The sequence below is a fragment of the Protobothrops mucrosquamatus genome, unplaced genomic scaffold, assembly GCF_001527695.2.
Source record: "Protobothrops mucrosquamatus isolate PMUCROS unplaced genomic scaffold, P.Mucros_1.0 scaffold3244, whole genome shotgun sequence".
Classification (NCBI taxonomy): domain Eukaryota; kingdom Metazoa; phylum Chordata; class Lepidosauria; order Squamata; family Viperidae; genus Protobothrops; species Protobothrops mucrosquamatus.
In genome coordinates, this window is record NW_015389238.1 from 1 (window position 1) to 10106 (window position 10106).

Sequence of the window (10106 nt, forward strand, 5' to 3'; positions counted from 1 at the left end):
CTCCAGTCCCCTAATCATCTTTGTTGCAAGATCCTCCTAAACCTTCATACAGTTTTCTCAGGCCTTTGCATCTCCCTCGGTGATGGAATGTTGTCTGAAGACACAGGAGGGAGAAGGGCTTTTCTCAGAGGGCAAAGAGAAAGTCAAGGTTGAAATGTCAGGTAGGCAGGAAGAGAACAAAGGCAGATCTTCCCTAGAAGCTCACAAAGTATATCTGTAGTTGTGCAGATAATTGCTTTAGTCTGGCAAGATTCTGTCTGCAGGTGAACAACAAACTAGTCAACAAAGATGATTAGGGGACTGGAGCTAAAACATATAAGGAACAATTGCTGAAATTGGATATGTCTAGTTTAATGAAGAGAAGGACTAGGAGTGACATGATAGCAGCCTTCCAGTATCTCAGGGGCTGCCACAAAGAAGAGGGAGTCAAGCTATTCTCCAAAGTGCCCGAAGGCAGGACAAGAAGCAATGAATGGAAACTAACCAAGGAGAGAAGCAACCTGGAACTAAGGAGAAATTTCCTGGCAGCAAGAACAATTAATCAGTGGAACAACCTGCCCCCAGAAGTTGTGGGTGCTCCATCACTGGATGTTTTTAAGTAGAGACTGGACAACCATTTGTCTGGAATGGTATAGGGTTTCCTGCTTGAGCAGGGAGTTGGACTAGAAGGCCTCCACGTCTCCAACTCTGTTATTCTCTTCTAGTCAGAAGTAACTCCATGTGTGGTTCTTGCAGCCTGACCCTCCCCACAACTCCATGTGTGTCCTCTGCAAATCTGTGATGGCACGTAATCCAGATGCCCAGCATTTCAGAGGAGCAAAAGAAAGTGAAGTCTAGATACAGTGTATGTTCAAGAGCGTATAACAGAATAACAGAATTGGAAGGGACCATGGAGGTCTTCTAGCCCAACCTATGGAAACGTAGGAAATTGTCATTGTAAAAACTTCGTTTGTTGAGAAATACTTTTCTTCTCTGACAATTTTTTTAAAAAATTCTTTTGTTCTCTTCATGCCATCCAAAACAGCTTGTGTTTTATCTTGTTTCTTCTTTAGGTTCTCTATTCCGCTGTATAAAATAACCTCTAATCTTGATGCTATCCTTCTCTCGATACAGCCTAGGACTGCATTTGACTTTTCGGGCACTGCTGAAGAATTCACGCTTCTGAGGCAGCAACAGAGGCAAGAATAAAAGAGTGATGGGAAGGTAGGGGGATTGGCCCAGTCCAACCACAAGCAGGTCACCAGGTTCATCTCTATTATCCTAATGAAGCAATGCCCAGATCTGTGCCCCAGGCTGTATGAGATGAATTCAAGGCAAAACTCCATGAAGTAGGGGCTGGAGTGGGTTGACAGATGAAATGACTGCTCACACTGCAGATTTACAGACATCTTCACAAGAACAGTTCTGTTCTCGGATACAGCTTCTTCTAAAATGAAAAGACCATCACAGTCTGAATCCCCGTTATCTTCAGCCTACCTGTAGAACATTTATCCACTAAAACCATTTCCTCCACTCGCCCTTTTATCGTGTTTTACAGCCTCACCCAGCCGTCACGGTGAGGATATAAAACTTGTCTTCGGTGCTAACTTATTGCCACAGGGACAGTTGGATGAGGCTGTAAAATGTCTTCGTCAAGATAAAATTCACAAGAGGAGAAGACGACGACGACCCTCCCTGGATATCGGCAGCAGCAGAGGAAACTGAGGCAAAGTCTATCAAAGATTATTGTTTTTTATCTGGCCCTAACCCTAATCAGTAACACCATCACTAGTGATATGGCCATTAAGGGAAACATTAAATGATCAAGCTGGATTTAACAATATTAGTTCCACTCCCTTCTAGGTGAAGTCACCTAGTTGGGTAATGAAACGTCTGCAGGAAGACAAACCGAGCTCAGAGAACACCAAGGAACCGACAGTCCTCCACCTCCACCTCCTCCTTCATCTCCTCCTCCTCCTCCTCCTCCTCCACCACCACCACCACCACCACCTTTCTCCTTCTCCATAAACATACTCCCTTCTAGCATTGATGAAGTCACCTAGTTGGGTAATGAAATGTCTGGAAGAAGACAAACCAAACTCAGAGAGCACCAAGGAACCCACAGTCCTCCTCCTCCACCTCCACCTCCTCCTTCATCTCCTCCTCCTCCTCCACCACCACCACCACCATCACCACCACCACCTTTCTCCTTCTCCATAAACATACTCCCTTCCAGCATTGATGAAGTCACCTAGTTGGGTAATGAAATGTCTGGAAGAAGACAAACCAAACTCAGAGAGCACCAAGGAACCCACAGTCCTCCTCCTCCACCTCCTCCTCCTCTTCCTCTTCCTCCTCCGCCTCCTCCTCCTCCACCACCACCACCACTTTTCTCCATAAACATACTCCCTTCTAGCATTGATAAAATCACCTAGTTGGGTAATGAAATGTCTGCAAGAACACAATCAAGCTCAGAGAGCACCAAGGACTCAACAGTCACCATCCTCCTACTCTTCCTCCACCACCACTACCACCATCTTTCTCCTCCTTTCTTCTTCTCCGCAAACACACTCCCTTCTAGCACTGATGATGTCACCTAGTTGGGTAATGAAACGTCTGCAAAAAAACAATCAAGCTCAGAGAGCAGCAATAACTCCATAAGTTTCCTCCTCCTCCTCCTCCTCCTCCTCCTCCCCCTCCCCCTGCCCCTCCCCCTCCTCTCCTATCTTCTTTCTCCACAAAATCCACTTCCTTCTAGCACTGATGATGTTACCTAGCTTGGGCAATGAAACATCTGCAAGAAGACAACCAAGATCAGGCAACACCATAATTTCCTCATTTTAACTCTGAGCTACAAATATTCTACTTTACCGGGGTTTCTTTTTCCCTTGGCTTGAGAAAAACGCCAAGGATTGACTGAACCCTTACATGTGCAAAAATGGAAAGAAGAAAACACATGTAGCTCAGGGTTGAACTGTGAGGTCCTTGGTGCTGTCTGAACTTGGTGGTTTTCTTGCAGACATTTCATTGCCCATTTAGGTAGCATCATCAGTGCTAGAAGGGAGTGAGATTGGAGGAGGAAGAGAAGGAGGACTCTAGGGTCCTTGGTGCTCCCTGAGCTTGGCTGTTTTCTTGTAGACATTTCATGATCCAACTAGGTAATTTCATCAGTGCTAGAAGGGAGTGGAGTAAGAGGAGGAGAACTGTGGGGTCCTTGGTGCTCTCTGAACTTGGCGGTTTTCTTGCAGACATTTCATTACCCAACTAGGTAACATCATCGGGGCAAGGAGGCACTCATTTTATATTCTAGTGGCTTGCCCTGTCAGGATTGGTTGGAGTGATTTTGGTGGTTCTAAGCTAATAGTAAACAAGGAACCCCCAAGAAGAATTCCAACCAAAACTGACAGGCCAAGCCACTAGTATATAAAAATAGAGCAAACCCAGTGGTGGGATTCAGCCGGTTCGCACCACTTTGGCAGAACCGGTAGCTAATTTTTTTGTTGCCCAGGCCCAGAACGGACTTCTGAAAGCGGCATCCAAACAGAGAACCGGTTGTTCACCTATTTGAATCCCACCATTGAGCAAACCCCCCTCCCTTCTGGCACTGATGATGTTACCTAGTTGGGTAATGAAATGTCTGCAAGAAAACCACCCAGCTCAGAGAGCACCAAGGACACCACAGTCCTCCTCCTCCTGCCCCTCCCCCTCCTCCTCCTCCTTTCTTCTCCAAAAACTCTCCTCCCTTCTAGCACTGATGATGTTACCTAGTTGGGTAATGAAATGTCTGCAAGAAAATCACCGAGCTCAGAGAGCATCGAGGACCCCACAAAATGGAAAGAGACGTTAGTTCCCACAAATGGAAGAATGGATGGAAAAACCAAAGGAGTTAACGAAGATGGCAAAGCTAAAGAGAAGAATTCGTTCAGTTTCATTTCCATTTGGAAATTGTTCCTGGATTTTATGCTCAAGACAGAAAACAGGGGAAAAAAATGAATTAGGTTTCGACGACTAGGTAAGTTTGTTGCTATAGAAATGGCTTGTGCTTCTTAGGAATGTAAAGTAAAAACTTGAGGCTGTATCTGTATTTTGTATTCTACTGCACAAAAAAGAATGGAAAGTCGCTACTTTTTTTTCTTTTCTTTCTCTTTTTTTCTTTCTTTTTCCTTTTCCTTTTTCTTTCTACACCGCATTTTCCCCTCTCCATTCAGATCTTTCTTCTCATGTGCATTTTACATTACAATAAACTTGAGGTAAAAATTCAAGAAAAGGAGAAAAACCACAGCAAGGAAAGGAAGAGGGCAACAATATCAACTAGACTGGTGTGGGAAGTCACACGTCCCTCAGAGAGGGAAATATTAAAAGGGCAGGAAAATATATTTCCTCAAAGGATCTTGAAGAGGCAGAAAAGCATACCCAGTTTTCTTAATAGCCCCAAGTCTCCCTCCCCCAAGCAGAAACCAGCTCTGTACAGATGCAGATGTAAACTATCAGGAAGGTTGAAGCTAGGAGATTAAGAAAACAAAGATACCTAAAATCTACATACCCCACCCAAACTCTAAGACAGGACATAATAGGACTAACCCACAGATGTCAAAGGGCACACCCAGACTCAGGTCAGAATACATGACACAGGAAATAGTCTCAGACAGGAACAGGAAACAACTCCAAACCAAAGGCTCCAGGGGGTATAAAAACCCACTCCCTACATGTGCTCACTCTCTTTTTTCTTCCAGAGCCACCTTTCTGTCTGACTCTCCTCTTCAATAAACTGCAACCTTCTTTCTAAAGCAGTCGCCGTGTTTATTCCCAGCTTGGACTGAACCACGATGAAGACTTTTCTTTCAACACTGGTCAATTTTGATAGTTTTTGGGGGGGTTAATTGGATGGAGAAAACTGCACAAAGTTACCCCAAAACTTAAGAAGGAACCCCACTCAACTAAAACAAAGAAACAAAAAAGTTCACCTCTTTGAGAAACTCACAGTCCTTTTTATTCCAGTCTGCTTTCAAATGACTTTACTGCACAGTATTTTAAGCATGGTTTGTTTTTTTTAATCGGCGTCTGTATCTCGTGATTTAATGTGGTTGTTTTATTTCTGTTCTTTAATAGCTGGTAATTTTATTGTACAGTGGCTCAGTCAGCGGGTTGAGGGTGATGAACACTTGCTGAGAAAAAGAAAGCCATTAGACAAAGAGCTAACTGGAGAAGAAAAATAGCAGAAGCCAGAGAAACCTGCTTAAAATCTAATTCGGGCACAGATGAGGATTTAAGCCAGGGAGAAGCTGCATCACTTTGCTGAATTAGGACGTCAATTTGCTGGGGGGGGGACGGTGGGGAGGGGCAGTTGTCTCCAGCATTATTAGCCTCTTGCAAAGAATGCTTCGAAATGCTTGGAGACGCACAGCAGTCTTGGAAATAAAAATAGCCTGAGGTAGAAACTGAAATGGAGCATTATAAGGCATTCTGGGACGAAAGAAAAGGTGGTTGGGAACCATACTTTTGATCCTTCTCTTCATGGATCCTTGAAGATGCCAAAGAAGAGAATCTTTGTAGCTCAGAGTTGAAATGAGGGGTCTGCAAGAAAACAGCCAAGCTCAGGGAACACCAAGGACCCTAGAGTCCTCCTTCTCTTCCTCCTCAAATGATGATGATGATGATGATGATGATGATGATGATGATGATGATGATGATGATAATAATAATAATAATAATAATAATAATAATAATAATAATAAAGTTGGAAGGGACCTTGGAGGTCATCTAGGCCAACCCCCTGCTCCGGCAGGAAACCCTATACCATTTCAGACAAATGGCTGTCCAGTCTCTTCTTAAAAACTTCCAGTGTTGGAGCATTCACCACTTCTGGAGGCAGGTTGCTCCACTGGTTAATTGTTCTAACTGTCAGGAAGTTTCTCCTTAGTTCTAGGTTGCTTCTCTCTTTGGACAGTTTCCATCCGTTGCTTCTTGTCCTGCCTTCTGGTGCTTTGGAGAATAGCTTGACTCCCTCTTCTTTGGGGCAGCCCCTGAGATATTGGAATGCTGCTATCATGTCCCCCCTCGTCCTTCTCTTCATTAAACTAGACCTACCCAATTCCAGCAGCCTTTCCTTATATGCTTTAGCCTCCAGTCCCCTGATCATCTTTGTTGCTCTTCTCTGTACTCTTTCTAGAGTCTCAACATCTTTTTTACATCGTGGTGACCAAAACTAAATGCAGTATTCCAAGTGTGGCCTTACCAAGGCATTGTAAAGTGGTATTAATACTTTTTTTCCATTGCTGGCAATGGGGCGGGCACGCTTTCGGCATGACGCATCTGTCCCATGGGCCGGCAGTTGACACCCCTGCTATATTATATTAAACACTAAAACCCATTTTATCCCATGCCTATATTAGGTTACTATCACATATCTGCAGCCCCTATCCTACATATGTCTTACTAAGAAAAGTACCTCTCCCGGTTTTATGATAGAGACAGAAAAAGTTCCCTCGCACTGACCCGATTTGATTGCATATATTTGGCACACCGCGGTAACCGTGCCCTCCTTTTTCTAATGAGAAAATCATGACACCTTGGAAATCTGTCAAATTCTCCCTCCAGCAGCCCCTTAACTAATGACCAGTCAAAAAAATGTGCAGAAGGCCAGCCTGGCAGCTAACTTTGTCATTGTCTGCAACTCACTTAATGTTATTAACATCTCCTTGCAGGAGGAAGCTGGTAACAAGATTGGGAAATAATTGGCTGGAAACCAAAATATGGATATGGAATGAAGGTGAGTTTTATGCAGCAATTGTTAAACTGTCAAGAGTCTCACTTTCAATTATTGGCAAATTAAGGAACATTTTTAAGGGTCCAAGGAAGTAGCTGTTGGGCTGGTTTCTAGGCCAACCTTATGAGGTCATCAGATTCAATGATGGGATTCAAATAGGTGAACAATCAGTTCTCCGTGTGGATGCCGCTTCCGGAAGTCCAATCTGTGCCTGGGCAACAAAAAAATTAGCTACCGAAGTGGTGCGAACCGGCTGAATCCCACCACTGATCAGATTGTCATCTTCACCCCTGTTCTCTTCCACCAGAATTCAGCCCAAATTACAGAGGAAAATTCTCCCCTTGGGTGATTTTACCTAACTGCCCTCTAGGTGCCTATCATTTATTTTAAATAATCTAATTTGAATGAGAACTGTATGTTAGAGCATTTAGCCTTTAAAGGGTTAAATGCTTTTTCCTTAAGAGATGGCTTATGGGGAATGTAGTTTAGATGTTAGTCAGACCCATTTCTTATCTAGACAGTGGGAGGAGTTAAAAAGTTATTGCAGGACATCCTGTTACGTGTCAGGGCTGTAAAAGCTTTTGTGTAACCAGCATGTGTATGCATGGATGGCATCTGTAACCACGCTCAGCTGATATGGAGAATTACCGCTTTTTTTACCTATGAAAAATGGACAGATATGCAAAGCCCGGATGCATCTACAGCATAGTAAGTCTTTGCTTAGAATTCCCAGACAATAAATATTTGTTTAAAACTATTTTCATTGAGTTAATGCTGTCTGGACCAGAACTACAATGCATCTTAGTTCAGTGTCATATGGTCCTGACCCACTTGTGATTGAAAACCTCAGGGTTAAGATAGGCATGTGGCATCCAGAAAGCTTTATGAAGTCACCTTCAAGAGCAGTTACAACGAGGACTCGTGTTAAAAATTAGTTCTGGAGAAGGACAAAAAAATATATGAGAATTCAGAAGTTCAAAATATCTAGACAACAAGGGGTTCTCAATGACAACGCCTAAATGTCATACCCAGATTCCAAATCGACATGTCATGAAATTATGGAGGCAGAAGGTAGTTGTGAGAAAGAATGTGCAATTGATCCTCAACTTATGACCACATCTGAGCCCCAAATTTCCATGGCTAAGTGAGACAGTTGTTAAGTGAGATTTGCCCCCGTTTTATAATCTTTACTATCACAATTGTTCCGTAAATCATTGCAGTTGTTAAGTTAGGAACAGTTAAAAATGGTCATCGGTCACTTTTTTTCAGTGCCGTTGTAACTCTGAACGGTCACTAAATGAACAGTTTGGTTGGTTGGCTGAGGTTGGCTGAGATTGTATCTGATATTTTAGAATCTACATTGGGAAAAATGTTGGGTTATAGATCTGAAAGATCCTTCTGAAGTCAAGAAATCAATAAGGTCCTATCGCATGTTGCTTTTGTTATTTTTCCCAAGTCCAAGTATGGATCAATAAAAAAAATAATGAGAATGTATTACAATCACTGAGTTAATGATAGAAATCATACTAGCCAAGTTAAAACTTGTAAAAATGAAATGCTAAGCTAACTGTAAATGGCAAATAGAATGATAAAGTAAGATAAGAAAGGAAATCCACTTTTTTCTTGGTTGCTCTCCTTTCCCCAAAGAATGTATATCTTGTTATGAAAATGAGGTTTTGGATTTAGGATAGGAAGGGCCTTATACGAGACCCCCAGTCTAGATGCAGCAGCCTCATTGGCCACATCACCCCTATTTTTAAAGCTGTTAAGAATCTATGAAATCTGGAAGCTACCATCTGCTTTTAACATTGACTTAAAATCCACTGGAAGCAATGTAGCAGCATCCTGTAGCATCCTTCTGGTATTTATCCCACTTGGGATAGTCTCTAGTGTTAACATTTTAAATAAAATTAAAAGGGGGAAAAAAGAAACAGATTATCTTGCATTTAGTAGATTTTGGGAAACTGCCAGCTAGGCTGGAAGGAGAGGTCAAGCAAGGGCCTAGCTTGGAATCATTGCACAGCTGCAAGTGTAATAATAATAATAATAATAATAATAATAATAATAATAATAATAATAATAATAATAATAATAATAATAATAATAATAATAATAATAATAATAATAATAGAGAAGCAACCTAGAACTAAGGAGAAACTTCCTGACAGTGAGAACAATTAACCAGTGGAACAACCTGCCCCCAGAAGCGGTGAATGCTCCAACACTGGAAGTTTTTAAGAAGAGACTGGACAGCCATTTGTCCGAAATGGTATAGGGTTTCCTGCCTGAGCAGGGGGTTGGACTAGATGACCTCCAAGATACCTTCCAACTTTATCATCATCATCATCATCATCATCATTATTATTATTGAATACCATTGGCATTGACAAATTCGCTATTAGTCAATTGCAAAAGGCGGCCTTACTAGGAACTGCTTTCATCCTGCGACGATATCTGTAATAACATCCAACATCCACATCTGCCTATCCCAGGTAGACAAAAATGCCAAATCCAGTCTGAACATCTGTATGACTGTGATGATCAATAATAATAATAATAATAATAATAATAATAATAATAATAATAATAATAATAATAATAATAATAATAATAATAATAATAAAGTTGGAAGGGACCTTGGAGGTCATCGAGTCCAACCCCCTGCTCAGGTAGGAAACCCTACACCACTTCGGACAAATGGCTGTCCAGTCTCTTCTTAAAAACTTCCAGAGTTGGAGCATTCACCGCTTCTGGAGGCAGGTTGTTCCACTGGTTAATTGTTCTAACTGTCAGGAAGTTTCTCCTTAGTTCTAGGTTGCTTCTCTCCTTGATTAGTTTCCATCCATTGCTTCTTGTCCTGCCTTCAGGCGCCTTGGAGAATAGCTTGACTCCCTCTTCTTTGTGGCAGCCCTTGAGATATTGGAAGACTTCTATCATGTTCCCCCTCATCCTCCTCTTCATTAAACTAAACATACCCAATTCCAGCAGCCTTTCCTTATATGCTTTAGCCTCCAGTCCCCTGATCATCTTTGTCGCTCTTCTCTGTAATCTTTCTAGAGTCTCAACATCTTTTTTACATCGTGGTGACCAAAACTGGATGCAGTATTCCAAGTGTGGCCTTACCAAGGCATTGTAAAGTGGTATTAATACTTCACGTGATCTTGGCACTTGGATCCTTCAACTATGTCTCGTATTTATCCGAACTATGAATCCAAGTGCTGGAGGTGTGGTCATCCAGATGCAACTTTTTTTCATATGTGGTGGACTTGTAAGGTCATTAAGGCCTTTTGGGTACAACTATGGTGGAACTTACAGCAGATTTTTTAAAAAAGGATTATTTTTCTTCCACAGTTGTTTCTTT